Source organism: Micropterus dolomieu, linkage group LG19 (assembly GCF_021292245.1).
Source record: "Micropterus dolomieu isolate WLL.071019.BEF.003 ecotype Adirondacks linkage group LG19, ASM2129224v1, whole genome shotgun sequence".
NCBI lineage: Eukaryota > Metazoa > Chordata > Actinopteri > Centrarchiformes > Centrarchidae > Micropterus > Micropterus dolomieu.
In genome coordinates, this window is record NC_060168.1 from 2,911,423 (window position 1) to 2,932,593 (window position 21,171).

The 21,171-nt window shown below is 41.5% G+C and overlaps 1 protein-coding gene and 1 long non-coding RNA gene across 3 annotated transcripts in view; one reads left to right on the forward strand and one right to left on the reverse strand.

The window, feature by feature from the left end:
* setd7 (SET domain containing 7, histone lysine methyltransferase) overlaps positions 1-21,171 on the reverse strand; it is a 519,573-nt gene that overhangs the window by 153,159 nt on the left and 345,243 nt on the right. The window lies entirely within an intron of this gene.
* LOC123958151 lies at positions 5-2,459 on the forward strand. The gene is made up of 3 exons (XR_006822009.1): positions 5-481; positions 2,186-2,235; positions 2,404-2,459. It is a non-coding gene; the product is annotated as an uncharacterized LOC123958151 (long non-coding RNA).

Consider the following 21,171-nt stretch of genomic DNA (forward strand, 5'->3'; position numbering starts at 1 on the left):
AAAAGTTGCGTCATTTTTCTAGTGTGTCACGGAACACCGGCTACTGAGGGGTTGGCCAATAATGGACTAGTCCATAATGCTTCACCGAGGGTACCAAGATATTTTTGAATTTACTGTATACTATGAAACGTGAATACACTTCGTTGACGATATATTCGAAAGTTTTATTTCCCTTCACAGATGGATAAAAGTCTACATTTTAAAAAGATCTAATACAACGATCCCCCTCATTTCAGCAGTGGTTCGAGCCGTACTGACACTTGCACCAAAGAGGCGGGAACATGCGAGAATTTGGCTTGACTTTTCGTGAACAACCCAATCAGCGTTCAGTGCGGTTATGGGCCAGGAATGACGCACACTGCATGCGTCACGGTATGCAGTCAGCGGGTATCCAGGTATCCACCTAGATACCACAGCCGGCCTGTGAGCATGGATGCGCTGATGCTCGTGAGAGATGCGTCTCACGGCCATATTGCAGCAGGTTAAATTCATTGTTCAGACTTGTTGTACTGTTTATAGATGTTCTTAAATGCCAAAATCAAGTAATATTAGTAATATTTTACAAATGGGAAGTTGTTTTACTGTATTCCTAATTCACTGATTGTGTTGAATTTGAAAATAATTAATCCTTATGTAAGGTAATGTTAATTAACTGCCCTGATACTACATTAAACTAACTTATGCCAGACAAATGAAAAAGAATATAAAAGAACATTTCTATTTAAGTGATATCAGATGACGTTCTTTGTGATCTGATCTGGAGTTAGTTGAGGCCAACGTTCAAAGCCATTATATAACCAGATACAGCGACAGGATCCAGGACATTTTCTCTGTTAATTATTCATAAACTCCAGTGACAAAAACAGTGCTTTCAAGGTTGCATGAGTTGTTTGTTTTCAAAGTAGATTTTACTTAAATTCCTAGTATAGGTGCATAGTATATGTCATAACACTGGAAAACAAAACAAGCTGAAAACTTGGAACAGAAGCTCCATATGACAGCAATATACAATTATAGAGCTCTATACCTCCCTGTGGTGTTTCTTTCCTTATTTATTGTCATGATCCTGTCTGCTTTGAGTTTTGAGATCTTGATCCATGTTTTGGCGGTTATTTGATTTGATTATTTGATTATGATCTGTCTGTCCTCTGTTCTTGATCTTGGTTTCAGTCTGTGTTTGTCTTGTTCTGGTCTGGTTTTTGTCTGTGTACCGGTTTATTTCTGTCCATGTGCCTGTTAGCTGTGGTCACTTCTGGGTCTGGTCCTGTTTGTGTCATGTCCTGTGTCCGTTTTGCCTATTACCTGATGTGTGTCACCTGGTTGTGCTCCACCCTGCCTGTTTGCTCTTGTGTAAATGGTTGTCAGTTCACTTCACTCGCTTTCTGGTCATCGTGGTATGTTGAGTGTTCTGCTTGTCTCTGCTGTTGAATTTACCAGCTCAGTTTGGATTTTGTTTTGTTAAATGGATTACACCCCTTTCTTGCCATGCTTCCATGTAAGCCACATTATTCTGCTTTTTGTTAATAAACCTTGCAAACTGATGTCAGTCTCCAGGGTCGTGAATTTAGCCTCAAATTTGCTTGTCACTCGACGAAGCCTGACATTTATCACATTACTTTTTAGGCAGTTTTTGTTATCTTTTCAGATGAGCTCTTTTTTGGTCAATTTAAATAATTTTATGTTTTATTAATCTGTTTTAGCTCACATTAGCAAACCGCTAGCACCAGGCAGAAGAGGGTAACCCCAAAATAGCAACATCAGTTATTATGTGGTAGAGAGACAAAATGGGCATCATAGTCTGTGCTCGCAGATCGCTAAACCAAGCCAACCCTTAACCTGTGCACAGGGGACAGCTTTTCCTGGCCTGTATATTCTTCACATATTAATCATGTATGAGTTATCAAATGGTACTTGCACTGCTGCCAATTCATACACTGCTCATAGTGGTCTTTGCAACCACATTAAAACATTAATGTTAAATGTATCTGTAAGGTTCCAGACCTGACTAAGTTCTAGGGTAGGCTGTAATAAAGATGACAAAACATAATAAAATGATAAAAATGATCATTAAAAGAACCACATTCAAAAACATCAATTAAAGGGATGTTAAAAAGGTGCTGGACCTGACAGAGTTGGGAGGCCGTAGTGAAGTAAATAAAGGTAGGTTTTCATTCTTGATTTACAGATTTCAACAGAACATTCTTCTTTAACATGTAGTGGAAGGCAATTCCAGAGGTAAGGAGCACATCACTCGTCACTCTTGAACTACACCATTCAAACATAAGAACATGCTTCCATAGTATTCCATATTCATATTATTACTTCTGAAATGTTGAGACCACAGTCTCCAGTGTGTAACCGGCAGGCGTTCAACAGGCTCATTGTCTTTTTGTTCTGTTTCAGTTCTACCATCTGGTGGCCATCTAATGAAAACGCATGGTTTCGATGCTCACCTGCCAGAGCTGACTAAATCAGTCAAATGATAACTAACTTCAGGTTCCTTCATCATTCTTGAACTACACTACTGTTGTTGTGTGTAGTAAGTATGAAAAAAGGCTAAGGGGGACGGTTTTAGTGATTTGCTATTAACTATTGATACCAAACAAAAACACTCAAAGTAACCAGTTGCAATCAGCCATAAACTTATGACCACCTGCTTTATATTGTGTAGGTCCCCCTTTTGCCATCCAAACAGCCCTGACTTGTGGAGGCATGGATACCACTAGACCTCTGAAAGTGTGCTGTGGTATCTGGCACTAAGGCGTTAGCAGCAGATCCTTAAAGTCCTGTTAGTAGGGAGGTTGGGCCTCCATGGATCTGACTTGTTTGTCCAGCACATCCCAGAGATGCTTGACTGGATTGAGATCTGGGAAATTTACAGGCCAAGCCCACTTCATGAACACGTTGTTGTATTCCTCAAACTATACCCTGTCGCCAGTTCACTGCTTTTCCTTCCTTGGGCCACCTTTTACAAGTACTGACCCCTGCAGACCGGCAACACCCCACAAGAGTCGTCTAGCCATCACAATCTGGCCCTTGTCAAAGTTGCGTACATCCTTCAACACTTTGAGGACACAGCGTTCACTTGCTGCCTGATAAATCCCTCCCACTGGCAGGTGCCATGGTAACAAGATAGTCAGTGTTATTCACTTCGCTTGTCAGTGCTCATAATGTGATGGCTGGTCGGTGTAAATGTAATGGAGTAACATGTACAAAGTTTGCCTCATACATACAATACAGACATAAAAGGGGCTGAATCCCAAGTTGAAATGAAGTAGAAGTATAAAGTAGAAGTATATAATAACTTTCTACTTGAATTACTTTCTCACATTGACACACCTGGCAAATGGAAGCACAAAGTGTTTTTTATCTGTCTTTTAGTTATTTATCTTGTACTCCTGTCCAGTGCAGCAGTGAATAGAGCAGCACGTGGTTCAATCTGTGTATTGCATTGTAGAAAAACACAACTTTCTCTAGTAACTGAGAAAACCCTCCATCTCCATCATAAACTTGAATTTGTCCACTGGGAAGTGGAAGGAAAGCTGCATTTAGAGGGGGTGTAATTAATCTTCATAGTGAGTCGATAATGTGTAAATGCAGAGATTTTACAGAGAGCTGCACAAAAGTGCTTCAGTGATGCAGAACAGAAATAGAAGTTGCTGCTCAGTGCTGATATCACACTATATGGAGATGTGGGAAGGAAAGGTTATGGCTTCCATCAACATATAATGTATGAGCCATGATAAGACCTGAAACACAGCACACCATTTCCTCAGCAGTTTTGTACCTCATTTGACAAAGTCTTGCTGAGAAAGCAAAAGTAAGTGTGTTAAATGTTTGTGATGTGTGTGCCTCTATGCATGTGTGTGTGTGTTTTTAGTGAGAGGCTGATTTGTCCAGTCTCAGTAATATTTCTGGGTTATTACCCCGAGCAGGGATTTTATCCTCCTAAATGTAGTTTAAGTAGGGATCTAAGCTGTGTCTCTTCATGCGTACACTTTCAGAGCTCGCACTCGTACGTTAATATTAGCTAAAATGGATTAGACAGGAGAATTTAGCACCTCATTTGAATAAGCGCAAAACAAAATTACCCAAATTAATGAAAACTCAATTTTATTATGAAAGCCAATTGCGATGAAAATCTCTTTCATAAATTATTTATGTCCCACAGTGCTGGCTATTTTGTAAAGATTAAAGAGGTGGGACCATATTCAGCTGTGGGTATTTGAGTTGGTGTGAGTAGAAGGTGTCCTACTGGTGTCTGAACACTAGGTGGCACCAAAGCTCCATGCTGGTACTACACTGAGCAGTATTCCAGCATGTATTACTATTTTCACATCAGGATATATCTATTTTTTAAATTATATGTAATCTTTACTCCATCATATCTCAATATGCTTTCCTTCATCTTTATTTCATCTTCAGATTTAAAGCTGCAAGAGGTTGGAAGAGTTTGAGGAGCAAATGCCAATCCCGTGTTAATATGGACAGGGAGGAAAATAATCTTATACCCTCACCAGATGATATTAATATCAAATGGTAATTTTGTTTGCCTATGTAAATCAGTCATTTCAGCCATTCTGCCATCCATACAGCTTAAAAAATCTGCTGGGGACTGTGCTAATCCGGGGCCGTGTCACCCAGCATAAAGAACAGCAAATAAACCAAACTTTAAGAAGCTTCATATCTCTATTAGGAGAGAAGCTTCTTCAGCCACCCGTGGTTACGTAGCTCTGGTATTATCCAGATGCTGAGCGCTGTAAAGGTGTGAAACGCCAGATGTTGGTGGGGAACGGGATACAGGGTGAGCTGTTTACAACCAACAGCTCATACAGCAGTGTGAGCCACAAGCAGAAGCAGAGCGTTCTGTCTCAAAACTGTGTGTTCGAGTGGATCATACTGAGTGTATTGAAGGACAGCAGATAAGTGGATGATGCTGCAGGAGGTTTGAGAAATGTCTGTGGATGTTTTGGAATCCATTGTAACTGAATCCAAGCTGACAGCTGTTCTCTGAAGGATGAAAGAAGCAACTTTTAACAGCCTTTTAAGTCTGCAGGGGGCGAGGCTTTCATACTACACAGAGTATGGTTGGAGTATCACTTTAAAGGATAATACAGGTTTATTACACCTTCAATCTTATTTTTGTAGTTTTTGGTCATCACATCATGTCTTTTTATTTATTTCATCATTTATGATAGCATTATACTCAAGTCAGACAGGGCAACAAACTCAAGCGGTCTCCTGATCAGACAAGTTGTGAACTTTATTTGGAAGGAATGAGCGCCAAAAAAATGTCTCTAATTATTCCTTGCAGGCAGGTAATCGAAGAACGCATTTACATGCACTGTAGCATCCGGGTTAATCAGTGTATATGTCTCCCCTACCCCCAACCTTATTTTGGATGCATGGCTTTCTTATTATAATTGTGTAAATGATAGACGACGACAGCTTCTCCTCACACTGCAAGTGTGTCTGGATTACAGATAACTTCTACAGGATACTCTGTGTTAGTTTCACTTCCAGTCAGACTCTTAATGGAAGTTTAAATACTGGGAACCATTTCTATGTGTAATAATTGACTGCAGACAAGGAAAGTAAAAAGCCTGGAATCCTGGTTACCTGTACATGTGGTAAATTGGTGTTCTGAGAAATCTACCTGGGGAAACCATCCATCCATCCATCCATCCATCCTTCCATCGTCAACCGCTTATCCTGCGTACTGCGTCAGGATAACTGTTTGCACACAACTACAAGAAGTACAGTAGGTCCAAGGTGAAGCAGAGTGTAGGTCTGTAAACTGGGATGGATGTTTACAACAGTTAATTTTCTCTTTGAAATTCCGTTTAAGCTGGGGGTTTGATCATAGCCTGACTGGTGGCTTGAGCTTGTTTGCACAAAACTATGATCCAAGTAGTACTAAACTGGAATTAGAAAGAAAAAAAAAAGAACAAAAGGCTTTAAGGGATATAATTTTTCTTAAAAAATGTAAGCCTCTGAGTTGTTGGGCATTTGATTTTACAGCTGAGCCAGCATGGGGCGCAAACAAATGAATTCTTAACTGGTGCATACGAGGTACTTAGAAGAACACGTGGCATTTAGTAACTGTCATAGAAAGTAGTGTGTAAGATGGTCTGCCTTTCTCCACAGAGGCCGAACACAGAACTGAAGTCATGAAATAACATCCGGGCCATTTCCTTTTCCATTTTTTTAGCTGTAATCTCTTCTGCAGCGCTTGCTCCTCTCTGTCCTGCTGATATTACAAATATGTCTGAATTAACCGCAGCCCCTCGGCTCGCTCATACGCCTGTTTTGCAGTTTACGAGTTGGTTCAGAGGGTTTGCTGAATGTGACTCATGCAAGCAAGTCTCATGGAAACAAGAGTCTACAGCCATTCTAGCTGTGAGGCTGTGCTTACACACAGCGGTGCTTGGGTGACGTCAGCATGCTAACAATGACAATGCTAACATGCTGATGTTCAGCAGGTATGTTCACCATGTAAACCACCACATTTCACTCAACACAAATACAAATATGATATACAGGACCTGATCAGTAAGCATTCATCATATATCTTTATAAGCATGTGGTGGAAAATAAGTAAATGTCTCTTTCCCATACCAATAAAGTCCTGCATTGAACATGTTACTTAAGTAAAAGTATAAGTATAATCAGAAAATTTACTTGAAGTATTAAAAGTAAAAGTCCTCAATGCAGAAAAATGTCCCCTATGACTGTTTACAATATTATATCATTAGATAAGCGTATATATTACTCATGAATTGATGTAAAAGCAGGACTTTACTAATAGATTAATCAACTAATTGTTTCAGCTCTCTCAAACGGTTGTGTAGTTTAATTAATTACAAAACATATTCTAGCTCTTCATATGCTTTGTGTGCAAAAATATTAATTTGTAAAGTAACTTGTAGTGAAGTGAAAAGTACACCATTTCCCTCTGAGATGTACTTGAGTTGAAGTAGAAGGTGGCATGAAGCGAAAAGACTCAAGTAAGATACAAGTACCTCAAATTACTTAAGTACACTACTTGAATAAATGTTACAGTCCACCACTGCATGAAGGCACAGTAAGAGTGCACTTACCTTAAACTGACTGATGTGTTTCTTCCTCTGTGCACAGCATCCAGCACTTTCTTTAGCGACTGAAGTGATTAAATTCATTTTCATGTAAGACATGGGCTTTTCTTGCTCTGTTTATTCTCCATGCATCTCAACGTAAATCAACAAAATGAATGTCTGAAGAATATTTGATAGAAATCCATTCACTAACTGTAACCACAAATGGGAACCCCGTGGTGGCACCAGGCCAGGAATCACGTCCCAGTTTGGGTTGGAGGCAGACGGCTGCTCGAGGTTTCTGCCTGTGAAGAGTTTTTCTTTGCCACTGTCAACAAGTGCGTGTTCATGGTGGGAAGTGTTAGGTCTCTAGAAATACTTTTACAAAGAGTACAGTAGACCTGCTCTGTATGAAAATGCAAAGAGATAACTTCTGTTCTGAATCGGCTAGGTGAAAATCAGGACATCATCAAAGTCATTGAGATACGTCATCTGGCCACACTTTCCATGATTTTTTTTATTCACAGGAAACATCTCTGTAATTACAGCAACAATCCAGTGATTCCTAGCAGCAGGAGACTCTGGGGAATTGTCATTTCTATTAGGGGGGCAATCTGATGACTGGAGATGGAGATTGTGATCTAAAGCCTATCTGGAGCTGTAGCTGACTCCACATCCTGTGTTGTGAAAAGCCGCGACGAGCTACAGCCAATGACAGAGCAAGGCATTGGTTGTTGAGGAAGGGAAACCCATATTCCATTCTTTCACCCTTACTCTTTCTACTCATGTTCTTCTTTTCCTTTTTGTGGTTTTATTAGAACAAATCATCGCACGTACAGCTTGCACTGCTTGTTTCTTTCCTATGTCCATTTTCAAATAGACAACTCCTGTTTCGAGTCATTTCTCTGTCACTTCTTGTGGGTGTTTTCTTGACAAAACGTGCTTTGTAGACTAGACAAGGCTGCCGGGTGACAGAATCGCTGTCAGCTCGTGTAGTGTGTGACCCTTTGTCGCAACACAGCAAGTTGTGTAGTGTGAAGAGCACAGCGATCTGCCATAAGGCGTCCCCAATCTACTTTTAAGGGGAACTGTACAGATTGCAGTCCTTTTAAGCCTCTACACGATTTTAAGCCCGATTTGCCTGTCGAGCTCGGTGACCACCAGGCTGTGATCGGGGGTAAATCAGCGATCCATCGGAGCTCACCAACCATTATGTGTGAACTACTAAACGATGCATCGAAACGGTTCCCTGACATCAAAATGGCTCAACTACGCATCACTGACGCAATGCCAACCAGATATCTAGCATGCCAAATATCTGGAAAAGTCGTCCGACTTGACATCCAGCCAACAGCACAGCACAGCGATATTTGTTTCCACACTTCACATAACCACATTGACTAGTGGATCTGCACTACCTGAAAGTAGCCAACTATATGGCTATGCTGATTGGACGATTACTTCAAGCGGCTCTTGGGTAAAGCAATTGCAAACACTGCAATTGAGTTGTGAGTATTTGAAAAATGCTATTTTATATTTATGTTATGTTTTGGCTTTTGTTTCCAACTTCAAATTATACTCAGGTTTTACCTGTGTAGTATCTTTAACACAATATTTTGTTTTAATTGTGCACATGGAGAATTCCCAGTGTTTTCTTATTTTAATTCTTTTTGCCAGTCTGAATTACTGCTGTTGTGTGAGGCCAGTGTCTGCTGTGGTCCTGTCAATAAATTCAACACTGAGAAAAGAGTGTGTAACGTTCCCTTGCTGTATCTCTGGAGGTCCAAAATTAGATAAACATCCGCCTGACATGAAAACAGCCCTAAAATGTCCTGCCCTCCAGCTTACTGAGCAGACATAGAAAGGGCAGTCGGCGGGACCGAGCTAATCGATGCCTCCTCCACCTCTCAGACCTGAGCGCTATTGATTCCCTCTCTCCGTGAAGAGGAGGTGTTGATGGACTGAAGGTGTTGCCTAAGGGAGCGGAAGAAATGTGAAAAAGGAAGGGGAAAAGGAAAGGCCAAAAGGCGGGGATGAATGAGAGAGAAGCAGAAAGTAGCAGTGGAGGCGGCTGCCTGCCTGCTGCCCTGACTCGCCTGGAGCTGCTTAAACAGACTCTCTACCCATCAGTTCTGGTGTGTAAGGTCTGTTTCTAACCTGGAAATAACATTTTACTGTTTAAATCACTTAAATTAAATTTGATGTTCTTATTGATGCATTATTCTGAAAGAATGAAGAAATGACACTTATGAAACATATGGGCATAGAGAGTCACTATTAATCATCCTAAAAATATCCATTGGGAAAAAAAGGATGCTGTCAAAATTGAAGTTATTAATTACTGAGCGTCACACAAACAAATTAGTCTTTGTGTTACCAAAACCATAATCATCCATCCAGGGTCGCGGGGGAGCTGGAGCCAATCCCAGCTGACATCGGGCGAAAGGCAGGGTACACCCTGGACAGACCGCCAGGGCTGGACTGGGACAAAAAATTGGCCCTGGCATTTTTGGCCCAGGTGGCTCACCAACATACCATCCTTCCATTTAAGGCCTCAGACTAGGGGTGTGACGAAATACTTAGCCCATGAGACGTGACATTGCACAAGATTGGGGCCATGACAACAAAACAAGAATATATTTTGAGAAGAAGATTTTGAGAATCAAACACTGAATTTCCTGCATTCTGGAGTAATTTTCTGCACCGGGGAAGCACAAAATTCAGGTGGCAGGTGACAATTCAGAATATAAAAATATTATAGAATAGAATAAAGTAATCAGTCATTTATAATTGTTTTTAGCTTAAGTTACTTTTATGGACTGCAAGCTATTTTTCAGAACATTTTTAACAAATGCTTTCAAAAAGTGTGAGGAAATGTCCCCAGCGTCCCCCACTGTAAATGAGCCTCCCTCCCTACAGGTTGAGCTACTCCATGCTTACCGGTTCACCTCCACTTGTCTTTACTCCTGCTCAGTTTCTCACTCAGCCCTGTCACTTTGTCACTCGCTGTCTCACACCTCCTTCTCTGCACGGCTCTCCTTTCCACCCTCTAGTGCCTGCACTACGTCAGGTACTGCAACTGATGTTAAAACTACTGCAGCCCCGGTAGCAAACGGACGTTCGCGCATTTGGCGACAGCTGTCTGAACATTCCATTGCCACCACAACCAGTTACACTCTCACCTAAGGACAATTCAGGATCACCAATCAACCTAGGCCGAACTCCACACAGAAAGGCCAGGGCAACCCTGCGACCTTCTTGCTGTGAGGCCACAGCGCTATCCACCGGACCACCGTGCCGCCTACTTTGATCATTTGGTCAAATAAAAATGCCAAGTGAAAAGGCTGTATTGAAATTTTCGTGTGCAGGGTTAATTTCTCCTGAAGATACACTAATTTTTAATTTCCTTAACTCAACATCTGCTTTCTAGGTTTCTGGGGCTTCTAACAGGATCTCATGGTCTTCATCGGTGGATGGATCTCAGAATGCACATTAGTTAGACCCTCTGACTTGCCAACACACATTAGTGTTGTAGTCCAGACCACCCAAACTGGGACAAAATCTCGAGTCCTCTATGTTAGAGAATGTGACAAGACCGAGTGGAAGTGCGGTAGATTCCAAAACGAGACCAAGGCCTTCAAAACCACTGCGGTCTGAGTGGAGTGAACATGAAGTATTTCAGTGGCAGCCATGATAAGAGCAGGGTGAATTTTCTAAAAGCTAATGAAAGGTGCTTCAGTGCTTCCTTTCATATCTTCTTTAGCATAGGGTACACTGGACCATCCTTTACAAAAGGAAATGAGATAATGCCGTCCCACAATTCCTTTGCGGCAGCAATGTTTGAAGCGCCGCACCATTAAAATCTATCGACCACATTTAACAAAATCCTTGCAAAACAGACGCACATTATGATACTTGAATAAGACTCTCACAATTTCCTTCCTTCTTTTGGCTTTGTTGTAATCTCATACTGTTTCAACACCATTTTATGTTTCCGATTGTTGAAATATGCTATAAAGTGTAGAATTTACTACAATAAAAAAAAAGAAATCACCGACCATGATGGATAAAGGAGGTTGATCACCACGTAAGTTACAATTGGCTTTTAAGCCTTTTCTCTCTTATGCCATAACTTGCTAATATGCATGTATCTTAAACTGTCAACAAACCCAATAGTTGCAATAGTTATTTTTGGCCAATGTATTGCCAGCCTTCAGCAACATCATTAATTATTTGCACTTCAGTATAGATGCTGACACCCTTGCCTTAATGAAGGCAGGGATCAAGCTGGATGAACTCTACAGTAAATGTAATGTATTATTTACGTACAATAATTGGGATTCATGTTGATAAATATGGTTGGGCAGGAGGGTGAGTGTGAGCATTCTCATTGTAACAACCCTTTCCATTATTTGGTACCCTATAGGCCTTTTTGCTATCCTGGTTATGAAGCTAATATTCCACAGTGTTGTCCACCTTTAGATGGCCTGCATTAAAACAGCATGGGGGAACATCAAAGGGGGTAACGTCGGTAACATCCGCTGACGCATAATTACGTCGCCTAGAAAAGAGCAGTCGGATTCTCTGAGCCGTCGTCTTTTCCTAAGTCCTTATGAATTCTCCTTTCTTTCCTTGACCTCATGACGTTTTCCATCGAGGTCAAGGAAAGGTTGTTAGAAAAGAGCCCAAGACTGATTTTGAGTACTACAACACCAACAAACATGGTGCAATACCTGCTTGCTAGCATTACTGATACTACTTGCAGCTTTTGCTGAGCTTGCTTGAAGGACATTTACGTTTAATTATACGTTACGTTATTATATGTTTTTCCAGTCCTATATTGTAGTTCTGTGACTCCTGTATGGCAGCTTTGCATGAGTCAAAGTTCAAAAGAATTATTTTCTGTCTTAAGCTGGCTCTTCATATGGGCCAGTGGTTGGCAATGGGCGGCCTGTGGGCCACAGCTGGCCCGCCAGCAACAATATCTGGTCCACGCCAGAATACTTTTGCGGCAAAAAATAAAATACAATAATAGCGGCTGGTGCTGAAACAGATCTCAGTCATGACAGCAAAAGTTACTCACATAATCACTTCCTTTTCAGTGATTGTGCCTACAAAATAAGTAATAAATAATAATCGTTTTTGCAGCAGTACTTTATGTCCTGTTTAATTGAGAGCTTTTACTTTGAAAAGTTCTGAAGGAAATTCAAAAGAGTTGCTGGTTTGCTCGACACACCTCTGAAAAAGCCATCAGAAAATGAGAGATCGGATTCCCCTGAATGAGAAAGGCAGGAATTTCCTCTGACTGGAGATAATGGGGGAATCAAAATAAGCTCCATAGTTTGATGTGGACCAGTCGCCGGGACGCACACACTCCTGAACATGCTTAATTGTGCTTGATGTAAAACGATCTCTTCATAATCAATTTGTTGAAAAGCTAGGAAAAAAATTCCAGCAGGGAGTGAACCATATAACCCCACAAACAGAAGTCCTGTGCACTACTGACTGAGCTAAGGAGGCACATGCTACATGACAGATCATAAATAATTAATTGGCTATGTCCTAGCCCGCCATCAAATGAGTTGAAAAAAATTTGGCCCGATGCCAGACTTATTGGACGACCCCTGATGTAGGCCTTCATTTCAGCCTCTGTCTGAAACAAGTTGTAGATGCCCCCGTCTCAAAGCCCACTGTATTCTGACTGGCCAAGACCTGAAGCATGTTACCAGGCTGTTGTTGTCGCTGAGCGGTACAGGCAGACTGAGCGTTGCTGTGCCATTGCTGTGGGGAGCAAATGACCATATATGGAATACTGGCTCCGTTTGGCTCTGTGTGTCATCAAAGGGAGCCGTTGGTAGAAAAAGCAGTTGAAAACAGAGCGTTCAGAACAGGAGTATATCTCAGGTTTTTGCTCACAGGTATTTCTTTTAAATACTTTAACCTCATTATTTGAAGCGTTGGCCATGTTTCACATGAATCATAAAATGTGGACAAGCATAATAGGTCATAATAGGTTAAGCTAGCAGGAAGACATGCTTTTTTTAAAAGAATGTTGTCAGGCTGTACAGATTCCATTTACGAGCGGGGCCATCTCAAAATGTGGTCTGGCTGATTCAGTCGTATTAAGATCCCTGTGCATTCTGCATCCATTTACACCTGGTGTTAACATGCACTTTTCTTTTTCTTGTTGAATTATACAGATAAAGAGCACGTGGTCAGGTGTTAATGAGGGGTCAATGACAAGAATGAACTCATTTATAACTTCAGAACTTTGATGAGCTGTTTTTACCTTAAACAATTGATGTCGTCTTTTATTGTAAAATGATCTTAAATTCACTTTGAGGTAAGGTTTAAAATGTCTTAAGTGTGTTTAACTGAAACCTACTGACACAGCAGGAAGAGGGATCTTTCTTTCTACTGCACTCTTCAGCTGGATGGAGACTGTAGTGAACTTGTGAAAAGAGTACTGATGCCTTGTGTGTGTTTTTCTGAAGGCCTGATGTGACTCCATGACGAAGGCAGTGGTGGATCCACTCTCTCAGCCCCTAATAGGGTTTTATAATCGCCGGGTATTTTCCGCTTGACATCTCCAAGCGAAGATTGAGCGCTCTAAAAGCGTCGGACGCAAGCCACGAGGGGGATGAGCCTGCGTGTCATTGCTCTCCAGCTCAGTTGTTGCTCCTTCATGCCCTTGTTTTTCCCGTCTGATAAGGTTCACGTCTTCCTCTTTCCTCTTCACTCCGGCGTGGCACCCGCAGGACTCAACTTATCACCTCTCCCCCCTTTACATTTCTCGGTGTGTTGCTTTCTCCTAGTGCTTCCACCCTCTTCTTGCACCCATGGCCTCTGCTGCAGAAGGCTGCGGGGGCCGGTGAGAACAAAATCAGCTCTAATCAATGTGTGGAGTGGATTAGCTTTGAAGAAGCGTTTTAACATTCCTTTGTGCTGGAGAAGAAGTGGGGGCGACACACTGTCAGGGGGTGTCAGGAGAGGGTAGTAATAGCCTGTGTGTGTGTGAGCGGGGTTATGCTGAGAAAGGTGAGTGCAATCATCCAGGGTTGTGTTGCTATTTAACACTTAGATTTCCCCTGAGAATAAGTGCAGGCCAAAACATGCTTACTATAGACACACACACAAATACAGTACATATATAGAAATAAAACACCCCAATAAAGCACTCGCATAACAAAACACCGGTGGTTCCAGAGTCGGTCAGGTCAAGGTAAAGTACAGTAAAGAAATAACAAACATGTTCCTTTTTCCAACCTTTTTTATCTCCTCTTTCTCATCTGTCTCTCCGGACTCATCACAGTAGTCTTATTACTCCAGATCATGTTAACCAAATATTCTCCGTCACTGACTGAATGTTTTGAACAATGACATGTCATTTTGACGGATTAAGACTGAGGGTGATTTATCGTGACATTAAGTAATTAACATGCAACACTGTCAATAACCAATGCAGATCACTTGTCCAGCTGGTGGCGAGTGTGCATATTAATTATCTATTGTCTAGTAGTCTTGTCTTTGACACCACAGGCATGACCTCGCTGTCTAGCTGCATTGGTAGGCTATATCACTACACAGCCTAGCTGTTGGAAAGTCCCGGCAGCTGAGTGCCCAAAGTTTCTTTAGAAAGCTACATAATTGTATCGTGGTTTATAAAGTAGGTGAAAAAAGAGGGATTGATGCAATGGAGGGTGAAGGACAAGCAAGGAGTACTGATAACGTTATCAGCCAGCTAATTATGCGGGGGCAGCAAGTGGCAGGCAAGTGGAGGTAACAATCATTCACTCATGACACATATATAAAGTGTCTCTCCGTGCCCTTATAAATGCATAATCTGTAACTTTTTTAATTTTAAATCTTCCTGTGATCAAGTTGTTTTTGAAAAGTAAATGCTATTATATATGCTATATGTTTCACTATCATTACAAATTAGAGTGACGGGTAATACTAGATTATAATTTTTATGACCCCAGAAAATCTAACACAACCCCAGATGTAGCCACATTTATGTAAACATCACCAATTAGAGCTCTAATTGGTCCAAGGGTGTACAGAAGGTTTGGTTTCAGAAGTGGTGGGGAAAAAGATGAGGAGGACATGCCCTCCCATGCAAATTACGCTCTGTGTCCCGTTTAATTGGAGGGGAAAGGAGTGGGCCAAAACCACCAGAAAAGACTTACATGTTATAATTATACCCCTCCCAACATAAACACCTCATTTTACAGAAAAGTAAACCAGTAGGGATCAGGTTTTGTGGTGTTCTGGAGAGATGCTGCACCTCTGGTGTTATTTTCTTTAATAACCTCATGTGCACAGTTGTTTTACTGATCGATTACTTGGTGTGTTCTACAGTGTGTGAATCCTGTTGAAATGTGTTCAGAGGGTTGGACATGAGGCTTAGCCAGTGCTAAATATTTATGGCGAGGGCAGTGTTTGTGGGGTCTCTGAAAATGAACTAGGTTCAATGATATGACCACTTTGGACACAAGCTAATAAGCTGCCACTGTTCATCAGTGTCCCAGGCCTTTTGTAACATGCTCAACTACTCTACATGCCAGAGCTTGCTTGATGTTTCTGTTTAAGGGAGAGATTGGAAGTCTTCCAAATCCATCATCACATCCAGATTTGTGTAAATGCTAAGACGTTCTCATGGAGCCCAGATCCACAGTGCAGACAGTAGTATGTAAAGTTCAACGTGTATTATGTTGTTATACTGTGCGAAGCTCGGATCAGACGGTGGTTGGTTGGGCTGTCCATGTCGTAGGAAGCAGTGACTTCAACACTTAAAATGTAAAGCTGTCCGAAAAGCTCCAAAATCACGGGCCGTATTCCAGTAAATTCCTTGACAAATCAAAGTGTTCTTTGAGTGTGGTGGTCGTTTCTAGATAAAACTCCACAAACTGGAAAATCAAGGCAATACACGTTAATGACCACCTTTGCAATGTTCTCCTGTATTTCAGTATTCATGTCATATAATCATGCCATTTTGTAGTGTTATGATGTTAGGATTCTTTCACTCAGCTGACCAATTGCTAAGCCATGGATCCCTTAGTTACTGTTGCTACACTTGTCAGGCTTTCCAATCTTACTACACATATGCAGGGTATAATGATGATGGTGGACTCACCACTAGAAATTTGTCATATTTAATTGAAAATAGTAATCAGACTTTTTTTTCATTCGTAACATAACAGCATAACATTTCATTCGTAACATAATAGTTTGGAAGGTTATTAAAACATTTCCAGCCGACGAGAGCTGCAGATCAGCTGCAGCGCTCAGGTCTGTGTCGCCCGTGGGTCCGAGGAACGTCATTTTTGACGAGCTTTATTACCTGCTGTAATCAGCTGTTCCGCTTGTTTTCGAGAGGAGGAGACTGACTTCGGCTCTGTGTAGATACCTGCTGACTGATGAAAATTTAAAACATCGACAGATCGACATCGGCGAGACTTGTTTGGCTATTGGTTAAATGTGATTTATTGGTCTGCAAACAACGGTGGAAAAGAGAGGAGCAGTTGTAGAAAACCAGCCGACATGCTCGATTTAAAGCCAGTAGCCTCTACTTGCCCATTCAGAAATTCACTGCAAGGCAAACCCCACCCCCCAGAAAGTACTATTCCCCAAGCAGGGACTTTTTGGCGGGTAAAATTAAGGCCCTAGAACTAAATTTAGACCCTGGTCCCTTCGGTGGAAACACAGTGAGGCTGCTAGTTCCTTTGGTCAAAACGCGGCTTAAGTTACGGGCTTGCTAGTCTTAGATTTAGTAACACACACAATGAAAAAAACTGATCCATGGAGTGGTACCCACTCCTGCAATTCTGACTCTAGCTGTATCACCACACAGTGCTCCAGTTCTGTTCCTGGGGGCTTGGTGTCTGGCCTCCCTTCCTGTCCTCCTCCTCTGTCCCCTAATATCGTATCTTTCACTCTTTGGCTTTCCCCCGATGCTTCCCAGCAGAGCGTTCAGCGATGTTGAACCAAATAAACACAACACCACCTTATGAATTAAATATGTAAAAGAAACAAATATTCTGCTGTTATTGGGTTCGCTTGTCATTTTCTTGATGCAAACTGCGCTGTGGGGCAAAGTATTGTTGCTGTGGTTCAGGCCCATTAAATTTGATTTCTGCGGCGGTTACATGACATTTATTAAAATTTTGCCGGTTGGCTCGGCAGCTGTGCATGTTAACTCAGTTATTTTTAGGCGCCGGTAATAGCTTACAGATTAGCAGGTTGCAGGGCAGACAGCAGAGCCTCATAATAAGGACTTAATGAAATATGAGCCTTCAGACTTATTCTTGTTTAAAAGATGGGAACTCTCATTCTGTCTCTGCATGCGTGTGGGGTTTTGCCCTACCTTTTCATTGCTTGCCTCCCTCTCCTCAGCCTTTGCATAAGAGGCTGTTTATCAAACCAATCGGCTGTAAAAAAAACATTAAGAAGCAAAAATAAATAAATAAAGAAGGATGGATTACACTGTACAAGCACAAAAAGTTTCACTGCAATGAGTTCATTATTCTTCTTAATCTCTCTAATGGAACAAGCTGAATCCTCTAAACAGCTGTAGGAATAATGCAGACGGATGGTTTGTATGCTAGGGCACACACAGAGCTCTTAACCTGAACTCTAAAATGTTCTCTGCTGTAGTTTTTTACAAGCCACATATCTTCCCAACATTCTCTGTTCACTTACCTATTTTAACATCTATTAACATCTATTTCCTTCACTCGTGGAAAGCTGTGTGCATGAGCTAACAATTTTACTTCGGACTGCTTTCTCAAAGAGGATCAATAACATTACAAACCAGGATTTGCTTCAAAACTGAAGTGCAAGGATGGACTGAAAACCGACTGCAAACTTGGAACACTGCAAGTTTGGTATTTTATTGTTGCTTTGCTGTTTACTTTGCATGTTAGCTGGTTGAACTTGGTGCTAGCATGCTTCGTGGCTAATTTGGCTAGCGCCTGTTGCAGTGGTTCTCAAACTTTTTCACACCAAGGATCCCTAACCTGACACAAATTAGACCACAGACCCCCATTTGAAAGAAAGCGGATGAAACCACTGACCAAAATATGCGTCCGTTCTGTCATTGTGTTACTGAATGGATGGATTTATAGTGAAAATAAATTATTTCCTTTTTTGCTGAAGATGTGGGCGTTTTTGGACCCTACGATGAGAACCACAATTCTATACACACTCTGGAACAGTGTTGAAGTTAATACTGAGGGACAGTCAAGAGAAATTGTGTGAACATTAAGCCTCAATTGAAGCCCACTAAATAACCACCGTGGTAGATTGGATGTGGTATGTTTTGTACCGCCACATTAGCTGGCAGTATGAAGTCTTGCAATAGATTACAAACAATGCTGAGTCTTACTTGGAAAAGTTGGGTTTCTTAACAAGGAACGTTACGGTCTTTTGGTATGTCGCAACACAAGTCACAGTCTAAGTCACATGTGTCAAACTCAAGGCCAGCGGGCCGATTCCGGATTTTGTGACCCGAGAAGTGAAGGCATCCCGCCACTAGACTGCGATGTTTCCACACCCACCACGGTAGTTTTCCGACAAGTGAAGATGAGAAATGTGTACAAACAATCCCTAAATGTCCGAGACGAGAAAAACTGATGCAGAAGGAAGGCAGTTTCATGAATGGTGGGAAAGTGAAAACAGGTTTGTGCTTCAAGGAGAAAAACCGGTAGGCTAGGCCTATGTCTTTTGTGTCATGAGGCAGTATCAGTGATGAAGGATCAACGTTAGTTAAGGCTCCTGCAGACTACACGATTTTCAGCGTCGGCCGATGGCCTTTTACACTGCACAACTTGCCGTCTTGTGACGGGAGTCTTGAAGTCGTTGTGGCGTTCACACTAAGTGACTGATCGGTGACAGGAGGTCACACACTACACGAGCTGACAGCGACTCTGTCACCCGACGCTGGTCTCCAAACCACGTTTTGTCAAGAAAACACACCTGAAATGACAAACAGGAAATGATGCGAACCTACAGACAAAACAGTTGTTTGTTATTATAAAGACAAAGACTCTGAGTGAAAGAATGGATCAGCAGACGCAGCTAGCAGGGATCATCTGAGCTACAGAGAGCTGCAGGGGACCCGGCAAACCGGGCTGAAAATCGTGTAGTGTGAACCAGGCTTAGGCTCCAGTAGCCTATACGTCTGCATTTTTCCAGGTAATCAAACTACCTGTCATTAGTTGGACGTATGCCCTCTGCAAGGCTGTGTGCAGCTGGACTATTTGTTTTATCACATCTGTCCCTCATGTTATTAGCAGCTCAGTTATTTGTTTTACCAGGGTTCTGCACCTCTGGACTGTGGAAAAGTGAAAAGATACTGTAAAAGCTTGTGTTTGATGATATTTGTCTTTGTTATTTATTATTTATTTCATTTATTTATTTTATAATAACACAGAGACATTTTCTTACTAAGGCTATATTTTTACATCTGATAAATGTCCTTAACTTGAATACATAATCAAATAAAGAGAAAGTTATTTAATAATATGTTAAGGAGTAGTTACGTTTATACAATCTTACAGCTGCAACTGGCCCTTTGAGGGTAACCGTAATGCTTATGTGGCCCTTGGTGAAAATGAGTTTGACACTCCTGAGCTATGTCAAGTGCTCTGTGTAATACATTTTTACCTCCATACTCCATATATTCTTTTGTACACGATTTCTAGCTGTTGCCATAACTACACATTTGCGATGAGCCGTCCGACCCACAACAGAGACATACCATAAAGACAGCAGAGGATGGAAGGTGCAGGTTTGTAGATATATTAGGACTACTTATGTGAAAGTCTTAACAATTAGCTGTTGCAGGTGTTAGTAGTTGTACTATAATGTAATATAGCTTTGTATTTGTCTTATGTCATATAGCTTGGTGTTCATAAAAAAAGACATTTCTGATACAATGTGATCGATGTCCAGGCTACTGTGTCTGCAAAGACTTTGGAGCTGTTATATCCACTGTTTCCTATGCAGCTCCTCAGGCCGTTCTAACATGCACACCAGCACAGAGACCTCGTCTGGACTATGAGGAGCCAGTCACAGCATTGAAAGTTTCAGCAGACATGTTGTAAGTTATTCAAAAATCCCTACGTGTGTGTGTGTGTGTGCATCACTTGCCAGTTTATTCGCTGAGACTAATGCAGTCTAGTTCAATGTGTGAATCTTTTCTGTAATGTTAGAACTGTGATAACTGTAACAACAGTTATCTATGACATATTCTGCTAAACTTAAAGGGTGCTTTCACACCTGTAGTTCGGTTCATTTGGTCCGGATCAAGTGAAAAAAATTAGACGCTGTTGCATTTTAGTTCTGGTCCGGTTCATGTTCACGCTGCATTTTTACAAACGAACCAAGAGAATTAACCATGACGTTACACAGACGTACAGGTAACTTGTTGATTGGACAGCTTTGGCGACTGTCATCCTGCATCATCAGGACCCACGTGGGGAAATCAAACTCTGGTGACTGAGAGAAGTTTATGCAGCACTTTAATGTTTCTGATCTGTATCGCAAAGAGTTCACAAAGAAATAACTTAGTATAAGCATGATTAGTAATTTTAGAAAGCACACTGACACCACCTCTTCAAGGAGGGCTCGGTACGCTTGTTTGGTCCGCTTTTGGTGCGCACCCGAGTGCGATTGCAGCGTTCACACCTGCCCAAACGAACCACACCAAGGGGGGAAACGAACTCTAGTGCGATTCAACCAAATTAAATGAGCCAGGTGTGAAAGCACCCTTACCTTGGAGTCTATTACTGTCTTTGTTGTTTACTGTTGTATCCTTTTGATAGCCTGCTGTGTGATAATATAATGGGAATGCTATTTTAAAAATCACATATTAGAGAAAGGAAATTAAAACAATCATAGTTGGGTCTGCATTAAACAGTTGTATTTCTGACACAGTTCAGATGGTCACTGCACCATTTTTCCCACACCTACACATTTTCCTTTGATTTGTCTTTGAGAAGAGGTTCCAACTGCCCACATTGCTCTTTGCAAAGCAAAACAAACAGTTGAGAAAATCCTTAATCTGGAGGGGAAAGTGGCTGAACAGAGGCATTTT